Here is a 21,288-nt window from a genome sequence, read left to right as displayed (position 1 = left end):
AGGGCAGGAGGGCTTCTGGGCTAGAATGGAAACAGGATGCTCAACACAAAAACGGCCTTAGGCAGCTGACATACTAAACCTCTTGGTACCTGAAGTGAAGTCTAGATCACAGAATTAGCCATCCAGCAGACCTTCCCAGTGGGCAGAGATCTGGGACTGCGAACAGCCGACTGATGTACTGGAAATGTGACTGCCTAGACCTACTAGGTAGAAGACCCCTAAGAGAACTCTTAAAGTCTGTCCATCCTTGGTTACGAATGTTTTAATGTGCATCAGGGGAAGACATCATCTTCTGCTTGGGATTCACAGCCCAGGGCTTCTCTGCAAATGCTGTTCAAAAATACCTCCTTCTTTTCCAAGAATGGTATGTGTATAAGGAGACTCAATCCTTCCCCTTGAGAAGGTGACACAGGTCAACAGATAGACAGCTGTCTCAGGATACAAGGCCTGAAGTCAAGTATGCTGTTGATTCAGAAGAGATCTGAACTCATATTCAGCTGCATGACCTAACCATGAGGTTTATGTGTCTCTTGCCGGCCTGCTGAAGCTTCAGTTCTCTTTCCACAAGTAAATACACTGGAAAGGGGAGGAAACTGTGGAAGATTTCTTCTCTACAAAATAGCCTGTGTTCACTTAGCCTGAGCAAGGAATGCGCAGGATGGCAGGAGACCCTGTCTCCGGGGTTCTGAAATCATCTTCTTAGCCAAGATGGGACACAAGTCTGGCCTAGGACATCCATAGAAGTATTTGTAGTTCTTTATCATCTAGGTTCTGAGAAAAACATTCTACAACAACTTGGAAAACCTCTGTAGGAAGATGTGGACAGAAAAATGCAAGGAGAACCAAGCAGTTACTTTTTCTCCCCCTTCTGCTGTGGTTTACTGGGGAACAAGAGAGGAGCCACAGGCTTGCCAACTCTTCTGACTTTATGGGCCTCGTTGTATATATTTTTTAAATTGCCTGACTCTTGAGACTGTGGGATTGTGAGGATTTCAAGTTTAATCTAAAAGAGAGGCTGGCACGTAGCTGTTGTGGCTTCAAGGAAATGTTGGAGGTCAAGTCCCAGACCTCAGAAACTAGAGGCAAATACAGAGATAAAATGAATCAAGAATCTTCTGGGTTTGGAGGGCCAGGCCCACCGCTTCAGAACCTGGAGGGCTGGCAGCATTGGAGGTATTCAAGATACTTTTCTAAGAAGGATATTTGACCGTGTCACGGAGAAAACCTGAAAGGATCCGACCGGACCCGTGACTTCATCCACCCCCGCGGCACGCTCGCAGCAGCCCGCTGGGGACCCAGCGAAACCACCGGCCACGGCAGTGTAACAGCTTAGTCCGGACTATAGCCCGGCCGCACGACTAAAGGCGGGTGTCAGCCGGAAAGCCTGGACAGCTTCTGCCCGAGAAAGCCAGGACTACCGGCAGCGGCCCCCCGACCGAGCCCTGCCCCCGCTGCGGTGCCGGGGCGGGCGGCGGTGGGCGGCGGGGGAAGGCGGTGCCCCGGAGGCAGGGCCGGGGGAGGTGGCGGCGCCGGGCGGTGCGCGGCGGAGGCTCCTCCCGCAGGCAGCCCGCCAGCCCCTCTCCTCCATCCTTCCCTCCCTCCCTCCCTCCCTCCCGCCCTCCCGCCCCGGCTCCATCCCTCCTTCCTGTCGGCGCTGCGCAGTGCAGCCGCCGGAGCTGGGCCGCCGGGACCGCGCCGCGGGCAGCCCCACGCACCCCCCGCGGCATGAGGCTGCCCCAGGGCACGGCGAGGCGGCGGCGGGTGAGTGCCGGGCCCCGGGACGGCCGGCTTCTCCCGGCGGCGGCGGCGGCTGCGGCCCCGCGGCGGGGGGCTCCGCTCGTACCTGGGAGGGGGCGGCCAGAGGGGCGCGGTGGCAGATGTCCCCCCGCGTCCCTCCCTCCGTCCCTCCGCCCGCCCCGGGGGAGGCGCCGGCGAGAGGGGCCGAGGCGGGGGTTGGCAGCCCGGGCGGGACCCGGCGGGGCGGCGGGGGCTTTCCGAGCCCCGCGCCTGTCTCCCGACATTGCTGCTGGCGCGGGGCTGGGCCGGGGGCGGCGGACAGGTGGCGGCGGCGGCGGGGGCGGCGGGGGCGGCGGGCGGTGCGGGCGCAGACCGCAGCAGCCTCCCCCGGGGCGCGGGGGGAGAGATCGGCGGCTCGGCTCTGCCGCTGCCCGGAGACTGCGGCTTAAATAGAGGCTGTGTTTTGTCAACAGCTCATGTTGCTGGCCGGCAGGTTGGTTGGTTCAAGGACTAAACAGCGGGTAAATAATATTTATGCCTCTTTTTGTGCCTTTTTTGTTTGCTTGTTTGTTTCTTTTTAGCTAAGTAGCACCCTTCCAAAGCGGGGGAGCTCGGGAGGGGAATCCAGAGCCCTTTCTGCGGTTGGGGAGCATCCAGCCATGCTGCGCGCCCGGCCGCAGGCTGGCTGTGCAGGCACACCGGCGCAGTGGCAGCTCGCTGTGTCTGTTCTCAGTGATTGAATTTATAATGTGTTCAGAGATTGTGTTTAAAAAAGATCTCTCTAAGCCCCTGAGGTAGTTCTGGAAGGAACGTCATCCCCTTGTTAAAACTCAATGTGTGTAGGTAAATTTGAACTGGGCATATTGTGCCGGCATGCCGTGTGTTGCTTTGGTAGGAATTGGTGATATACGTGGTTTATTTGGTTTTTAATTGTCATCGGTGGTGGATGCCTGGGAGCTTTGGTATAATTTTTGCTGGGAAATTTGCTGTAATTGGAGTAAATGTTATAGTCATCTAGTGCTAGGGAGACTTAAAATGTGAGCTGTTATGTAGGAATTGTCACTTTGATTCTTTTCCACAGACTTTCACACTTAAAATCTCCGTTGCAAAAATAGCCAAATATTCATATTCCATAATCAAGCTGTTCATGTTGTCAAATTCCCTTCAGGAAAGCACAGGCATTGGGTAGCTTTCTGCTGTATACGAACCCAGCTTGTTACCTACGTAAGCCAATGTGACTTGCCTTTGACATATTACCTGGAAGTCCATTCTGCCTTTTTTCCTTACTGTTAAAGAATTCTTTAAATTCTTAAACCCATATGTTGATTCCAGAGCATGAAACCAGACTGTTAATCAGACTTAGCAGGTTTAGTAGCTGTGGGGAAGATTAAAGTCCATGTCATTCCATGTTCCCTCTTAAATCAGCATGCGGCAATGCCAGCTGAGACACTATATAGTCATATTCAGTTTAACGTAGATCCATCAGTGCACATGTGCTTTATATATAAAGCTTTGCACATCCTGTAGGGAAGAATGCATGAATGCCTAGATCTGCAAAAGGTCTGTGATTGTCCTTAACTTCTCAACCATTGTATGCTGTATGGTTTTGGTGATAAAGATAAGCTTTGATTTCTGTATGTTTTTCATGATAAAGGTAAGCATGTGCATAGAAGTCTCCTGGATTTGGCCCCAATATGAATCAAGATCAAAACAAAAATTATGTTTGATGAGGGGAAGGATTAGGATGTGGAAGAGACAGAAGCAAATGCAGGGAGTGGATCCACAGAATGAGTAGTGCCCTATCTGCAGTTGGTTGGTATTTCTTGGCATGGGTTGCCTGTCATTAGATGGATGGGGGTCTGCAGGTTACTTCTGAGAGGTCTGCTGAGGCTACTAAGAAAAGACAGTCTAGTGTTGGTAGGCTACAGGGCTATGTATCTAAACGGGAAAATCTTGCAGAAGTCAACAACTGGAAAGCTTAAAAATCACTGACTTGTAGTTGGTTTGAAGTATAGATAGCTTTTAGGCAGTCAGTAGGTCACCTGATTTTGTTTGATTTTGCTTTCTGTTTACTTAGTCTTGGCATCCTTTCATCTTATCACTGTTTCACCTATTCAAACTTTTATCAGTGTTATTAAGTGATAACAGTTTCCATTGTGCACTCTCCAGACATACCACTTTAGTCACTTACAGCAACCAGTGGCAACCACTATCTATGAGTTAGATTGTGCTAAACCCCTTTACAGGTGTGCTGAGGAAAGGGAGAGACTTAACCTTTAGGTGAGGGCATTCTTGCAGACTTACCGAAGGCAAGTCGGGAATATGTGGAATAGCCATATGGGTGGAGATGTTTCCAAGAAAGAGAGAGAAACTTATTTTCACAGGTGGCAAAGCTGCTGCTGCTAGTTTAGCAGGGAAATCATGGGGCTTTAATTTTCAAGTGCTGGATGAGTTACAATCTATGGCTATACGGTCACATCTGTTTCAACATTGTGCAGCTCAGGGCATTAGGAAACATTCAAAAATATAATATCCATAGGTAATGCTAGAACAGAGTCTGTAAATCTATTAGAAATAGCTGTCTTACTGCATGAGCATTAAATTGTTTAATCCAGTGGGTGACTGACAGCAAGTTTTGTGCCTCATGAAAAGATGTATTTAAACTCGGTGTGTTAGTGAGAATTCCACCTGAAAGATGAAATGGTACTTCAGGAAGAAAGTGTCCAGCAGTCTTAAACAATCTGTATGTTTATAACTACTCACTGTCTTGCAGAGTGCAGTGCATCACAAGGCTGATGCAGGTGGATTATGTTTTTCTGCAAGTGACCCAAGAGATGGTGTGACCAGGTAAATGAGATTCTGTATCACTTAGGCTGTGTGCTAGTGCTCAGAGGAATGAGGAGGATGCTAAATTCAGCAGTTCCTGTTGCGTTGATATATTTGTTGGATGAAAGCAAAAATGATCTGATGCAGTTTTAAATTATAGTTTATATTATCTTGTAATTAGCTTATTTGAGTTGTTGAAAGGCAGTTTCTGGATAATGGAAGGGAAAACAGAAAAAAAGAAATCAGGAAACTTCTTGGAGTTAGTTTTGTTCCATTTTCAATAACACATATTGATCTAGGACACAGAAAGACTGGGATCTTGGATTCAGACTGATGTTGAAATTGAGAGATGGTTCAAGTGAAGGGATGTAATCAGCAGTAGAAGAAAAGGTCTGATATGGGAGGTTTAAAGATACTCGCATAGGTGGAAGGATTGAGAACTCAGATGAGATACTGGTGGCTTTTTGAGAGGGGATGCTGCTGCTCTGAGTTAGATTTGCAGGGAGACACGGAAAACAGGTACGAAAGTCAGTTTTACTCCTGTTACCATAACTACCTAGAATTAGTTGAAATGATTTGTGTTTTGGTGCGTCTTTTCCCCTGAGGTTTAGTTATGACTCTTTTTTGACTGTTAGGCATCCAATTTCTGTCTAAAACGAGAAAAATAAATTACTTCTGGATAAAGCTTGAGAGGTGATTTTGCTCTGTGCCCCAAAACTGGTTGATGTATTTCATTCCATAAACTGTTTAATGTAAAAGATTTAAATAATCCTTGGGAGTGGGACCTGGAGCCCGTGGTCCCTTGCTTCCAGTGAGTGCCCACTCACAAGGACAGGGAGTCCGGCTCCGAGTTGGTGGTTACGTAAGCTGCGGAGAGAAATGCCACCTACAGAAAGGCTGAAGTCTCCATCCTGACTCATCTGTTACTTCAAGTAGTCTCTGGGTGGTCGGAGGTGTTGCACTTGCCCCATTGAGTGCTGCAGTGGCTGGGCTGGCTGCCTGAGAAAAGGGAGCACCACTGCTGCTTTCTTATTCTGACTATGTCTTTAAACAAAAGTGGTGACTTCGGCTTTTTCTGGGGAACCTGATCCTGTGGTTCTCCGCACATTTCATCAGTAGACCCAGGCAAGGAATAATTACTTTTGGAACAAGTTTCTTTTAGGTTTAAGCATCAAAAGTTCAGTTTTTATAGGTGCTTAAATGTCTCCAGGGATCATTTTCCAGAAGCTTATGGATCTCTTCCAGGGTCATTAGGACAGCAATGATGGGGGCCATATAAATTCCTAGATGGCCAGAGCTGTTTTCTTACCTGCTTTTGGGGGTGGAGGGGTAGCTAGGATGCCGATCACCAGGAAACACAGAGGTTCCTGTGCCTTTACCTGCCTTTCTTAAGGGCTTATAAACTAGCAGATAGTAACTGGAATGAATGATATCTGGGGGTTCTGACCTGACACTGAGAAGCATATTCAGGGATTGTTTTTCATAAGCACCATCAGGTTTTTGCTGATTGTTGCTGTCCGCCCTCCCCTGGCAACTTGCAGTCCCTAAATTTGAGGACTGTGGGAGCCCTCCTGCTGCACATCTGTAAGGTCCATGCACTTCCTGCAAGACCAGAAATTCTGGGGCTTTTGCCACTTTGCTGCTTTCTGCCTTTCCCTGCTGCCGTCTCTTGGAATCACTCCTAGAAGCAGGTTTCACTGCAAGCAGGAAGTGCTTAAACTAAAAATAACTCCTAACCCATTGGTATGAATGTTGGTCAGGGTGTAAGGTTTTGAAGGGCATATGTCTCCCCTCCTTTCCATGCATGGTCTGGAGCTGGCACTGGAGTGAGGTCAAAGACTGTTGCTACAACAGAAGCAGCTTTCCCTTATCCCACAGGCAGAGAACTGCTGAGTTGTCAGCTGTTGAGTCCAAATTATGCCTTTTACCTCAGGGAGCACAAGTTACAAAAGCATGTGTCATGGAAACAAGGACAGCACTGTAGCAATTCCCTGCTCCTTCTGCCTCACGTCCTACCCTGCCAAAAATCAGACCCGCAGCACAGCCCACCTCAGAGGATGGACAGCCTGTGTTGCTGGCATGGTGTTACAGGAGCACCCGGGAGCGGGATGGCTTCTGCCTTTCTTGGGCTGTGTGTTGGCAGGGAGCAGAGTCTCCTTTCTCACCTCTAAACCCAGCATTTTAGGGTCAGCTTCCTGCAAAATCAAAAAGCACAGCCTTTCAGCCAGCCTTGGCCTCCTGAAGTTTCCTGAAGTCTTAAGCAGATAAAGTAGCGCTTTCTTTGGGTTGCTTTTATGCTGCAGCATTTTCCTTGCCAGCCAAATAGTTTCACTGATACAGTACACTGGTTACAGCATAACTGTGGGGTTTTGATTGTTTGGAAAGGGCATGCTTATATATTGATGAGCAACATTATACTGGTGTTCTCTGCCAGTGTAGCTTATTGCATTTTGGTCATCAGTCAAAAGCACTTTCTTTTGGAATATACATATATTTCTAAAATAGAGGTATATATTTGTGCTTGCTGTGTACCTATAGCTGCACTGGTAACAGCTTTGCCGTGTTGAATGAACCTAGATAGCTTTGTATCAAGGTGGCCTGGTAGTTTGTAGTACATAATCATGAAATTTAAATAAAGCAATGTATTTGTATGATTTCCTTAGGTGACGAACACTGTCTGAAAAGTATGCTGGAATGCTTCTTAGGCTTGCATAATTTTGTCATTATTGCACAAGTTGCTTAAAGGTATGATAAAAGTACAAGTAACGGGGTAGTTGAAGTTGGTTTACACTGTCAGTTTGGCTCAGAAATGGTCCATGTTTACTTCTGGGCCTCGGGCTTCAGCCATCCATCTAAACTATTTTTGCTCCCTGAATAAATCAAATACTTCCCTTCAAGAGGAAGTGCAGACTCAGTTGACTAGCTAGCATGGTTAAACAATTATTGTGGATAGTATGGATATGGCCTATGGCAAGCTTAGCTAGCACGGTGAGCAGAGCAAGCCAGCTCTACCCCAGCTGGCTTTTTGCCCTCGAATGGCCCCCACGTTGTGCCCTTGTGCATGCCACACGTTTCAGCCTAAAGTTTTAAAAACTACTCTGTCTTCATTTTAAGCACTTTGAACACAAAAGCACAGAAGAAGCTGTTTTGGAGCTAGATGGTGACCTGGTGGCTTGGTGCAAAGTGGTCTGGTCCAGACTTGGACACATTGGTCCCAAGCAGTGTGAAGGCAAGCCTGTCTGCAGCATTTGGGCTGGGCATAAAAATGGCACGCTGCAGTCCGCCGGAGTGGTTTGAGCATCTCTGATATTCCTACTTTCTGTAACTTTACAAACTGCATTTCAAATTACCTGCATGTTTGAGAGTTGCATAGCAGATCCCACGTATCTTGGAAAGCCCAGATGAGAGGGAGAGTTGGACAAGTGGGAGGCAAGGCATACATCTGCTCATCATGGAGCTAGATTGGGCAGCCAGTTGCCTTTTGTGACTGCCTGGTGGTATGTCCCTTAATCTGGCAGCCCTTCTCCCTTCCAAAAAGGACTTTACACAGTCACCCAGAAGCTCTTGTGCCAAGACAGCAATGCTGCTCATCATGTGATGTAACCCTGTTTGTATGGCTGACCACGGATTTGCCCTTCTTGAACTGGGTGATCTAATGGCCTCTCTTAACTATAAAATCAGTGAGGATAGAGCTTCAAAATATTTTTCTCAAATAATTGGTCTTAATATTACTGCAGGGCAGAAATGCTGCTTAAATCAAATGAACTTCAGAAGAAAATTATAGTGGTCAGTATTAGAGGTGGGGCTTCTGCAGATTTTGAAGCCCAAAGGTGAATATAGGTTATAAGTGTTCTAACTACAACTAATTTTCACAGTATTTCATGTTTTGGATCAAGTTTAGTACTTGTGGCAAAAGAGGTGTTTGACCTCTGAGGTTTTACAGCTGCTCCGGAGCTAAAACCGAGGAGAAAAGCTTTTAATGTTTAATCCTAGGCACAGAGAGAGAGAGGAGGAGAGAGAGGGGAAGAAAAACTGAAAATGTGATTTATTTAGATTGTAGACTTCAGTGTTGTCTTATTTACTTACTGAAGTACTGTGTGTGTGAGGTGGACATAACGTCAGACTCTTTTACTTCTGCTAGGGTTTCTGCTGGTCCTGAGGACAATATCTGTTCCCTAGAGTTTACCTGTTCCCCTTCCTTTTCCCCTGCTTCCCCCTGCTCCATACTCTTTCAAAGGTCATGGCTATGAGAGGACTTCAGTGTACAGGTCTCCAGACACGTAACTTATAATTCATCTTCTAGAACAGCATTGTCACGATTCCTAATATAGAACAGCCTTCTCCTCCAAATTAAATGTGATTGGCCTGTTGCTTTTTCAAAATATTAGGAAATTTTTGAAGGAAGGTATTTTTGACCAAATATTCCCTCATGTTTCAAATGACAGGATCAGTCTGGATAACATTCAGCAAGCTATCAGGTGACCCTTATTTTTAAATCTTACCCCAAAATCTGTAGCTTGTCCCTGTATATTGTTTTCCTTCATCACTCAAATGCTTATTAATGTGAAATCTAAGCAAGATTTATGCTAATCTAGTCTGACGTTAGTGTAATGTGAACTGAAGACTTTAAACTGGGAAGACTTGTATTGAGACCATATTTAGGAGTGCATCCAATCTTATTTTTTATTTCAGTCAGTTCGCCCCATCCTGGAAGAGCTTTGCCAATAAATACTTAATTAGCTTTACTTTTCACAATGTGCACTTTTCAGTGGAGTTCTATACATGGCATTGACTCTCGTATTGTGGGTTATGTTTAAATCCCTTCTCTGTGTAGGTAATTGAGAACTGTGATCAAGTAACCTCATTGAACTAAATAGTTGCATTGTTTTAGGCTTTGCATCAACAGAAAATCTCTCAGACCCAAACTTCTCTGAGTGATCATTTGGTACAGTGTATAAATGAACTTTGTACTGGATTAAACCCTTTCCACTGCTAATGAACAGCTAGCTTTTCTCTTGTGCTGTTTGATCAAGTGCTTTTGTAAGGTAGCCTCATCCATACGGAATAAGTTGCAAGGACTTTTATTTTCAGCAATTTTTATGTATTTATTTGCGTGGCCTGTGATAACTGATACTTAGAAAATTGAATGTTTTCTGGTTGCTTCCCCGTATTTCAACTAATAAGTGCTGTGGCTGGTGTTAATATGCAAAGAATATATCCTGAAAATGTTAGATTCTTGTCTATTATCCTTTTGCCATGCTGTATTCATGCTTGCTAATCAGTAGGTAACTCTGAGTTGGAGTTTGGACAGTGATTACTGCAGACAGAAATGGGAGCAAGCACTCATTGTCACAATAGCTGCCTGTAGAATTAGGTCACTAACAGGCTTTCAGCAAAATAGTGTTAATTTTCCTCTCTACACACTTAAACACAGAGGGTATATTTATAATTCCACATCTTTTCTGAGTGATTCTGTAGTGTAGCATTCCTCCTGATGGATTATATATGAATCTTTTAACTTCAGGTACCTAATGTGACATCCCAGTTCAGCATTCGGCTCCCCCATACTGAAGACTAAGGAGCCAAGCCTGTCACAGGTTCCTGCAGCTGGGCTCCTGCCAACAGTGCCAATGTAAGTTTATGCATACCTTTATTCATAAGGCAGAATTAGTCATATACTTATGTGTTTTCAAATTCAGGAGCAATATGTGTATATATGTGGTTAATGAGGCTTATTATCTTGCATAAATCAGCAGTTAGTCACGATCAGCACTCCATGGCTTTCACATACTTTCTCGTCAGAGGGCACAGGTGATCTCTGATAGCATTTAGTTGCTTGTTTCATGGGACTTGAGAATTAAGATGAATGAGATGCTGCAATCTAAACCCAGATATTTGATGACCTTATCTCTTTAATTAGAGAATTTAATAAATGTTGGTAATAATTGCCTCTTGATCTCTTGATCTCATCTTTTCAAGTAATGTGCATTAATTTTTACCATCTTTAATGATAGTTGAGTGTTTTGGGTTTTTAAAAATCTTCTTATTTGATAAAAAAAGATACTTGTCATTTGCATTCCTAATACCTATATGTACCTCTGATCTTTTTAATCTTTTCTATGGTAGCTCACAAAAAGTTTCTGTATATATTATCCTAAAGTCAAATATTTGTCCCTGAAGCATATGTATTGTCATCTAAACACGTTTTGCAAATATGATCCTTGTACAGATCCAGTGTATAGGTCTTCAATATGAAAAATGGCAGAAATGGGAAAAGCATAGCACTCTCCAAAAATGTTTGAGATGGTGTTGTTTTTAAATGCTATATGGGTTCTAATGGCTTGCTTTGTGGTGAGATTGGCACAAGCTCTTGTAGAAGAGGATTTTGCAAAAGGAAGAAAAAGTAAGGCCTTGGCATTTCATACCATGAAATTTACTTTAGAGGTTTTGCCAGTCTCTGGATTTAGACAGGTGATCTTATAGGAATGTGCTTGGCCTTGTGAGTCGTGCACTGTGTATCTGGATGGACCTCATTAGATGCATAAAGAGCAGACATTTTCCTAAGGAATGAAATACTGGAATAGAAACTAAAAATAAGCAGAAGTAGAACATGTCATTTATAAAACTACACCAAAAGGTTAGTTGTCCAGTTATGTCTCTCTTCTCTGCAGTTAGGTTTCCCCTCAGCCCTGCCTTCTCCCCCCACCCTGCTCCCCCCCCCCCCATGCCTGGGCACCTCAATCTGCAGCCACTAGAGAGACCATTGAGAATTGTTGCACATGTCTCGCTCCCACAGTCAGATTTGCTCAGCAGTTTGGAAACAATAGCTGCTTCATTTCTGAGTTGTGAAACAAAAAAGTTAAACATATCAGCAACAATGCATGAAAAATGTGATGAACAGCTTTTCACAGGAAGAGATTTTTCCATTCCAATGTGTAGGTATACAAGATTTATTGGTGACAGAAGCTAATAAGTAAGAAATCCTTCTTCTTTTGTATATCACCTGCCAGCTCAATACTGAGAGAAGTAAACCATGAGATTTGCTAATAATAGCAGGAAGGAAGAACCCTGTTAAACTGAGATAGCAAAGTTGGAATGACTTGTGTGTGTAAAACCGAGGGTTGTTTTTCCGTCTTCACAGCCCTTTTTTACAGTCACCCGTGAGAAGCGAAAGAGTAAAAAAAAAAGGAAAAAGATCTTCAGGAGGAGAATCTTGCTTTCAAGGGAGGAGTGAGGGAAGAGAGGCAGATGTAAGTTACAGATGATGTAGTGATGGTCATGTGAAAAGGATGTGAAGATGTGAGATGAACTGCAGTTGTGGCTTTGAAACCTTCTGGTTTGTATTCTTATTCTAAAGTGTGAATCAGGTCAGGAGAGACTTGTGGAACTGACCCACTCTATGTCCTAGTAGTAGCAGTCTCAATTTTCTATGAGCTGCTTTCAGTTTTAAATGAGGTGTGGCATCATTAGCCTTACAGACACTGCTGTCTCAGCACTTGCTGGTGGTTTATATACAGGAACTCAATTCGTTGCTTTTGCTAAGTTCTAAATTGAATGACAGAAAAGCATTGCTTTATTTTAAAGCAGTAAAAATGATACATATGGGTCCCAGCCACCTTGCATATTATTTTACAACATTCAGCTCTTCATTGCTTTGTTCTTTTTGGTGAGCATTATTTTAATGGTGCAGACTTTGCTCAAGTGTTTTATCCTCCTGCAGAGTACTTTATAGCAGTATTTTCCATTCTGAGATCCCCCATGAAACAGCTAAAGGGTTTATTAGATTATTTACATCAAGCAAAATCAACAAACTTTCTAAGACAGATAAATCCAACCACCAGACAAGATGTAAACTTCTCGTTTGGATTATTCTGAATAAACATAAGAAAGTTTTAGCATCTTTATCGCTCTTGTGGACTGAGATATCTTGGTCTATGTTTGAATCAGATTTGAAATAATTTAACAGAAATTGGAAACAAAATTTGAACTTTTTAGTATATTTTGTTTTAAAACAATGATCTGCCTAAACTGAATATTCAGCCTATATTATTCAAAATGGAAATCCAGGTGTTAATTTAATAGTAAAATAACGACATCTTGTGCCTTTGACGTTGCAGTAGGTGATTTATTTCAGTTAGGGCAATACAGTTAAGGAAGTGCCGCATGTTTGTAGACCTGGGAGTAATGTGGAGGAGCACACTAAAACTGAGGTGAGGCTGTCTGTATTTTGCAGGTGTCAAAGTCTACTAGAGAGGTAGGAAGGACAGCATGAATGAATCAGTTTATGCTGAGGCACTAGGTTGCTAGCTGTGCTGCTATGAGAGCTGATCTGCAAATGGTCCGTAAGTCCATTGCAGGGACCTGGAGACCTTTGTGAGAGGAGCAGAGCAGGCAAGGAGGAGTAGTATTAACTTCAGATAGCTGGATTTGTGTGCCTGCATGTCTTTTGGGTCCATGGCTCCAATGAAGGCTGTGAACAGCAAGAGAATAAGAGGGTACTAGTATAATGAGCAGGTGTGTGTGTGTAAGAGTGAGTGAATCTCTGCTTCCAGTAGCTGTGTTCTTATACATGCATGCATAAGTGCCAAAGTTCATATGTATTCTTTATAGCCTGGCAGTGGTCTCTCCTGGGTCTGAGTGTCCAGAGAAGGGCAACAAAACTGGTGAAGGGTCTAGAACACAGGTGTTATGAGGAGCTGCTGAGGGACCTGGGGTTGTTCAGTCTGGAGAAAAGGAGACCTTATCACTCTCTACAACTACCTGAAAGGAGGTTGTAGTGACGTGGGTGTTGGTCTCTTCTCCCAGATTGCTAGTGATAGGACGAGAGGAAATGGCCTCAAGTTGTACCAGGGGAGGTTTAGATTAGATATTAGAAAGAATTTCTTTACTGAGAGAGTGGTCAGACATTGGAACAGGCTGCCCAGAGAGGTGGTAGAGTCGCCATCCCTGGAGGTATCTAAAAGATGTGTAGATGTGGCACTTCAGGGCATGGTTTAGGAGACATGGTAGTGTTGGTTGATGGTTGGACTTGATGATCCTAGAGGTCTCTTCCAACCTTAGTGATTTTATGATTCTATGAAAGCTAATTAAGAAAGAGACCGCTCTGATGCATACCAATTGTAGAGTCAATATTTGTAGTTCTGAGTACGTAAGGTTAATTCCTACGCTTTGCCTCCCTAAAAGGAGGTTATACATGTATATGAATAAATGGAAAGCTAGAGGGGAATAAGGCACAACTACAACAGTAAGTGAAAGAAGTAAATGCCAACTTCTATATAATTATGCAGGGAAAGACTTGTTCTGATAGTATCGTACTATATTGTAGACCTTCCTTCCTTGGAGAAGTCGAAAGGGGAATAGCAGCACTTGAGTGCCCACTTGGGAGTGGAGCAGAGAGGAGAGCATTTGCTCTCTCCAGTAGAAGGGTAGCCTACACATGATAACATGCTACAGTATGTCATCATGTGACATGTCTGGTACTTACTAAAAGTGGAAATTCAGCAGGGCATGAAAGCTTTTAAAGTCTCAAGAAAGATTAATAGAGTGGGAATTTATCAGAAAATATAGATCTATAGTTTCAGGAATTGTCCATTCCCTCGATTACTAAAAAATCAATTTATTTCTCGTAAGTGACTCTCATTCCTTACATTCACTCTAGGATATTGCATAACTGTTGCTTGTTATTCTCAATATATTATTTAATGTGAAAGCCGCATTTTAGCATTTGATCTATTTATATGTTGTTTGTACACATGAAAACAGACCTTCTGTGGATTTGGTTCATTGTACCTTAAAAACAATTTGAATACCACAGGTTTCATTGCAAACAATGAAGGATTCCAACCCTCAGGTCATTGCCGGTTGTTTAAAAAAAACACACTTGGAATTGCTTCAGTAATTACCAGTGTTCTCTTATAAAACTAAATAGGCTTTTCCTGCAATGGAAAGAAGATTAAAGGTCATATAGTTCAAAATAAGTTTTTTGGACATTGCCAGCTTAAGGAAAATAAACTCTTTCATTAATAAGGTCAACTACTTTAATGTTTATTAATTCATAAGGACAGATGAGCTGAAGAGAACTGGCAGGGACAGAATTATGTAGATAACATGACTCTTCTGAGGAACAGCAATTTTTTTTCTGCAGATCTCTTTGTGAAGTGTGAGAGACATGGTCTGGCCCTTGAACCTCACATTGAGTAAAGCGCAATTGACAATGTGGGCAAGTGACGTTTTCCTCTGAACATATGCTGTCTTGAGAACTACACAGAGACTAACAGTACCCACAAAAAATGAAACATGCTTTGGAATATTTGGTTTGTGTTTTATTTCAGTTATGTATCAGTAAAATGCAGCAAGTACTGGAGAAGTAGGAAACCTTCTCTGCATATTTTCATTTGATTCTAGGTTTATGTACCGCAAAAAATGTGGGTACATTTGTTTCTATGGTTTGTACCTGTATTAAGTGTTGAAAAGGCATAGTATTCATGCCATAATACCATTCATGATAAGAGGTATTTTTTATATATGCAAAGTAATCAGACTTGTGTGTCTTTGCTCAGCGTACTTGTTCCTTGCTGTGTGGCGAAGCTCAAGAATTCAAGGAAGCGTGTCAACCATGAGGTCACCAAATTAAAGCATATCAGGAAGTGTGTGTAGCTGTATCAGATTTATGCAAATACATAAGTTTATTCCTTCACTTTAATGCAGTATTAATTTTCCAGTTGTAGTAAGTATCAAAATTTTTTTTGAATGGGTTAAAATGCTAGTGTGTAAATGCCTCTGAGCTATTTCCTTCTTCTGCACAGCACAATAGCCTAGAAGATCAAAATTTCTCTTTTGGCCTTAACCTTTACCCCTTTGCTTTGTTCTTTGTTCAGATGATTAGGTGTTTTCCATCTGCACCACTATGGGAGAAGAATCTGTGCTTGTTAATTTGAACTGACTTCCTAAGGAAGTCAGGCTTATCTGATAATGCTTTGCCTGTCCTCTTACCCCCACAGTAACCTTTGAACACCCTGCCCAGGTTCAGTTCACTCAGAACAAGGAGGTGATGTATTAGCATACTGTGTCCTTACAAGCTTGATGAAACTCTTCAGCTGGATGGAGAGACCATACTGGGAGAATAGCTGCAGAGTGAAGTCAACCTTTACTTGAATGCAATCCCAGTCTCTCTGGTGTGCCTTCTCTGATGTCTAATAAGGCTTAGGGGGTAATCTATAACAACATTTGCCTAATATGTAACAACAATAAATTGTGAACAAGCTTGCAGATATCCCAAAACATATTTAGTCTATTTTTGGTAGTATTAGGATCCACTGTGTTTGTCAGAAGTTTGTTTTCTGTTGTTACCATCTGGAGAGCAGTGCTGTGTGGTGAAGGATATGCTTGTATTTAACCACATGCCCGATGGCTAATTGATATGGGGAAGGACTTCCAAACTCAGGAGTTGGACACCCAATTTTCTTTTTAAAGTGTCTTTGTTCTTCTGAAAATCTCACACTCAGAGCATCAAATGCAGTGTCTGGCTTGGGGACCACTCTTGCACGATGTATGCTGGGCAAGGCATGGCAAACGACTTCTGTAGGACTAACAGTTTCTGAATTAGCGTACAGTTTAATTTAAAACAGACATAATTCAGCAGAATGTATATTTAGCTTGAAAAACCAAAAAAAGTAATCTAACAAGTTCAGTTTTAATTGTGGTAAAATAAATTATCTATTCCTACAGCATCTCTTTACTTTATTCTGTGATTTCCATCCACTGCTCTGCCTGACTAGTCTGTATCTTCAATATCACTGCTCTTCTTTTTTCTCTCCAGCCCAGCAGGTGTATTCTTCACAATTCTCTCTCTAAGCTACCTGGCTTGGTCTTGTTTGGTGTTTTTATTTGGTTGACTAAGTAACCTGAAGGAGTCTTCCAATGTACTTTCCAAATCCTTCTCAAAGTTGTATCCATTGCTATGACTAAACTATTTGACACCTGCTTCTTCTGTATATTTTCCTTTATTTCTAAAGACAAGTCCTAAGGGTCTCAGTTTGTTTGTGTATTTCTGTGTTGTGCTGTCCAGTGAGTACTAAATGCTTTCAGAAAATCACCTTTGAATTGTGGTCCTTTTTCATGGATTTCTTAAGCAAATGACTTCAAACATTTCTGATCCAAGTCCTGTATGTAATCTTCATGCATCACCCTTCCCAAGTCAGAAGACCTCTTGCAAAGAGTTTTCTCTTGTCTTCTTGCCAGGTGAGAGTGCTTGTCATGCTAATTGCTACCTGGAGGTATCCACGAGGTCTCCCAGACTGCAGCATGCTTATTTGTATTTCCATAGTGCTTAACAGTCCTGGGATCCGAAGAAAGGAAGAACTGGAAATACTGGAAAGCAGGTGCAGCTGCGTATTGGCCTTAAACTCTGAGCCAGGTGAAATATTGACTCCAACTGGGTTGCATCTCTACTCTTGTTGGTAAAATTTCTTGCCAAAAATTGTCTTTGTAGATGGTGCTTATGACCAGGAGCATTGCAAATGAATTTGTGTCCATGTGTTGAGCTTGTGTGTTGCATCTCGACATCTCACTTCACTTTGCAGAGCAGAAGCAGCCTGGGGTGGCCATGAGGTAACTGCAGTGACTTTCCAGCATTTCAGAGGTGATGCTGCTGTTTGGCAGCTAGAGAAGACTGTGAGGAGGGAGTTTTTCTTCTCGTGCTTGACAGGGCAAAAACCAGCAAAACAAAGTTTGTCTCAAAGGACTGAAAATGTGCCTATGTGCACTCCTGCACATTTACTGTATAACATCTTAGCACCCTGTCTTTGTTTTCTTTTCCTCTGCTGCAGATCAGGAGGGTGCACTTGGTGCAGATAGGCAACTTGAATTATTTTATCATCTTTTGGAAAGAGAAATAGCAGATTCTTAAATTAATTCCTCAGAACTGGGGAAAGCCAGATTCCCAAATGGGATTCAGCCCTTCCTTTATAAACAAGTTTTAGTGATTCATGTCCTGTGGATCTTTTATAATGTGGAATGCTGCCATGTTATAAAACAGAGAGGGAAAGCCTGCATTTAGATTACTAAAGAGAGATTTTGGTCTCAACTTTGGGAATTTTTTTAAGGAGGTGGAAGAATGTACTCTATTGAAAAACAGCCAAACCCCCTCAAATAAATCCTACTGATTCTACTTCCATTTTTTTTTATTACTCAGCTAGCTTTAAAGTCAAAGACTGAAGGCTGTGGGATCAGCAAAGCTGTTCTAAAGAAAGCCAGTTCATCTTCTGTTTCTGTATTCATTGTCTTTACTGTCAGCTGTATTGGCAATTTGCTTGGTTTCCCAGAAATGTGTACTTCTGGCATGGCTTTTCAGATAGGGGATTTTTTTTGGAAGCTTTCTGTTGGCGATAGTAGGATGTGTAATTTGATATATGCATTTTTATCTAGATATAGGTGTGGTTTTTTTCACTTTGAAGGTTAAATTAGTATCTTTGGGCAGAGACAAGTAAAATGAGCATTCTCCACCTGCTAAGCAGAATAATTTTTCTTCTAGCAATAAGGTTTTAATTTAGCCACATACTTAGCACCTGCATTTCTGCCTGGCTGTATCTAGGATGACTGCTCTTCAGTATTGCCAAAACGCAGCCTGCCATCAGTCTCTACAATTTTTTGGTGGTGCGGTATATAATAATTTTCCTTGAGAGCCTTTAAAGTTCCATTTGGTGGTAAATTATTATGATGATACCTTTAACTGTGAAGAAAAACCAAATTATTTGTAACTTGAGAGAATTTATTGACAACAGATTTTTTTCTGTTAATATATATGTTTTTACTGGTTTCAGGGTTTCACCTTACTACTGTCCACTTACAGTTTCCCTAAACCTTTGGTATAAGCTGACTTTTTAACCATTTCTTTTTAGGTGTGTGCTTGTGGAGCACAAAAATAGTCATAAAAAGTATGGCAACTGATCCTCAATTCATAGTTGTTTTTTTTTTTAAAACCAAATCTGGAGGGTTGTGACTGGCAGATCAGACTGCAGGCAGAAAGCAATCCAGAAAGATTTTTTATTTTTTTTATCTGTTTTGTTTGTTTGGTTTCAAAGTGGTTTCTAAGCACTTGACAATGAAATACGTTCAGAGACCAGAAAACTCAGAAGTAGAACAGAGCTTTGGAGAACTTCTATACTTGGAGAATTGAGCTGTTGCAACTGACCAAGAAAATACCTTTTTTTCCTTTAAAGAGAATTGAGCACTTGGTCAGCTGTTCTTTAAAAAAAAGGTACACAGAACCAGTTAAGCCAGGAAATACATAATATGAAACACAGTTGTAGGAGAGATACCAGTTATCTTCTGGTTTTCCCTTTGAGAGGTTAAGTCTAAAGAGGCTGGTAATGTCTTTGGCGTGGCACTGTCAAAAAGCTGGTACTGCCCTCATTTTCTCAGCTTGTCACAGAACCTTTAACCTTATTTACAGCTGACAAGGTTTTGAAGGAAAGCTGTCCTCAGGTATTTTCCCAGGCACACATTATTGACTTGGAGTACTTTTCCTTTCTTATCTATCTGATCACCAGTAGGTGCACTGTATGCATCAGAACATCTTTAAGAGTCATTTAAAAGTCCACAGTTGGTATTGAGGTGTTTTAAATAAGGGCCACCATCCGTTGGCTTCAGTGATTAAGAATCTGAGACTAATTGTTCCTTTTTTAGCTTATCTGCATAAAAAGCAATTTAAAATTACTTCTTTCTGACCACAGGCACAAGAGCAGTTCCTCCGCACAACACAAAGCCCTGAGCAGAAGTCAGGACGTCTCCATGTACTGTAGCTTCCAGCAGTTATTGTGGAATCCTGCTTTTAGCAGCTGCACTTAAATATGGGCAGTTATATACTCAAGCCTGACATGCCTTTGCAGTTGATATGGCATGAATCTTCATGTGATTACTTTTTGGATACACACACCATGTTGTTTCTTAGCATAGATTTATGGGAGGCTTTTTGCTTATTTTAAAATTTCAAAAGTGAAAGACTTTTTCAGGTAAGGCCTTTAAGATTAGTTTGCTGTGCAAATATACTCGTGCTAAGTCAGGAGGTTTGCAGTCCATTTAAGGATGAGATTGGAGCCTGAAGTACTAGATAAATAGCTATGTGGCAGCTTTATACAGTAGTATCTGGGGCTGGATCATACACTGAAACTGAGTCAACAAGGTCTGAATGTTGGGAGAAAAGTAAATACAGCATGGGCAGTGTAAACACATACTATGCGTAGGTTTACCTTAGAAAAGTTCCTTCGTTGTGCTTGATAATGCTCGTGCCTCATGGGGAAGAAATATTTCAAAGCTGAGGATACCGAACGTTTGGGCCACAGAGAAATATTTGTTCCAGGAATGATCAGAAAACTAGAAACTGAGACTGGGAAATGGTGAGAAAAATTGGAGTTTTTAAGGGATGATCTGTCAGAGACCTGGTGTCAGTCATCCCTGGGAGTGCTGGTGGACAAGCAGCTGACCATGAGCCAACAATGTGCCCTTGTGGCCAAGAAGGCCAATGGTGTCCTGGGGTGTGTTAAAAGGAGTGTGGCCAGCAGGCCGAGGGAAGTTATCCTCCCACTCTACTCTGCCCTAGCGAGGCAACATTTGGAGGACTGTGTCCAGTTCTGGGCCCCCCAGTTTAAGAAGGACAGGGAACTGCTTAAGCAAGTCCAGCAGAGAGTTGTCAAGATGATCAGGGACTGGAGCATCTCCCTTATGAAGAAAGGCTGAGAGGCTTGGGTTTGTTCAGCATGGAGAAGAGAAGACTATGGGGGGATTTCATCAATACCTATAAATGTCTGAAGGGGGGGTGTCAGGATGATGGGACTAGGCTCTTTTCATTAGTGCCCAACGACAGGACCAGGGCAATGGGCACAAGTTGAAACACAGGAAGTTCCACTTAAATATGAGAAAAAAACTCCTTTCCTGTGCGGGTGCCAGAGCAGTGGCACAGGCTGCCCAGGGAGGCTGTGGAGTCCCTTCCCTGGAAACATTCAAAACCCGCCTGGACGCGTCCGTGTGCCCCCTGCTGTGGGTGTGCCTGCTCAAGCAGGGGGTTGGACAAGATTATCTCCAGGGGTCCCTTCCAACCCCTGCCATTCTGTGATTCTGTGATCTTGTATGTAAAAGTTTGCTGCAAGGCAGACAATAAACTGTTCTTTGTCTGCTGGAGATAGGACAAAGTTATGTGCTTAATATGGAGCAAGGGATAGTTGTGCTATCACACATATTGGGACCACTAATGATGGTGCCAGTGAAGTGACATGAATAGATTGCCTAAGGAAATAAGATTGCAGATGTTTTTTAAGGTGGGTGTCTGTTAAAAATGGTTTAGTTGCAGTTGCTCTTTCTGGGGGGAATGGGCTGACACCCCTTCATCTCATTTTTTTAAATTAAAGATTTACAATGTAAAGACATTTTGCACTTAGTAGCAACTGCTCCTGTTGCGCTCCAGCCAGCCGTGGTCAGTGTTTTGCTTTCTTCTGACAATGTTGAGCTCCTTGTCCTAAATAAATACCTCTTTCTCTTATGTTGTTCTATCCATTTTAAGAGTGCATAGTAACCTCCATGCCTTGTTGGAATTAGTCTTGAACTGATGGAAGGCAGCTTTCATCCAAAGAAAGGGACCTCCTTATTTTTAAATTACTTCAATTATTTTGTAACTTTATAATTAAAACAAGCCTATAAATGGGAATCTTTTCTCCTGACTAATGGCATTTA

At 42.6% G+C, this 21,288-nt stretch overlaps 1 protein-coding gene across 6 annotated transcripts in view; it reads left to right on the top strand.

Moving 5' to 3' along the window:
- The first annotated feature begins 1,609 nt into the window (after positions 1-1,609).
- The window catches only part of LOC104050568 (LIF receptor subunit alpha), a 57,482-nt gene continuing 37,803 nt past the window's right edge, over positions 1,610-21,288 (top strand). The window contains exons 1-2 of one of the 6 annotated variants that reach the window (XM_064438629.1): positions 1,610-1,761; positions 10,088-10,195. The gene's annotated coding sequence lies outside the window, so the exon portion shown is untranslated. Of the gene's footprint in view, positions 1,762-2,098; positions 2,259-10,087; positions 10,196-16,722; positions 16,804-16,888; positions 16,979-17,002; positions 17,022-21,288 lie in introns of those variants that run through there. The other 5 variants (XM_064438631.1, XM_064438630.1, XM_064438634.1 and 2 more) reach the window with 5 other exon arrangements.

This window comes from Phalacrocorax carbo, chromosome Z (genome assembly GCF_963921805.1).
Source record: "Phalacrocorax carbo chromosome Z, bPhaCar2.1, whole genome shotgun sequence".
NCBI classification, from domain to species: Eukaryota; Metazoa; Chordata; class Aves; order Suliformes; family Phalacrocoracidae; genus Phalacrocorax; species Phalacrocorax carbo.
Note: the sequence above shows the minus strand (reverse complement) of the source record. Positions and strands in the feature narration are given on the sequence as shown.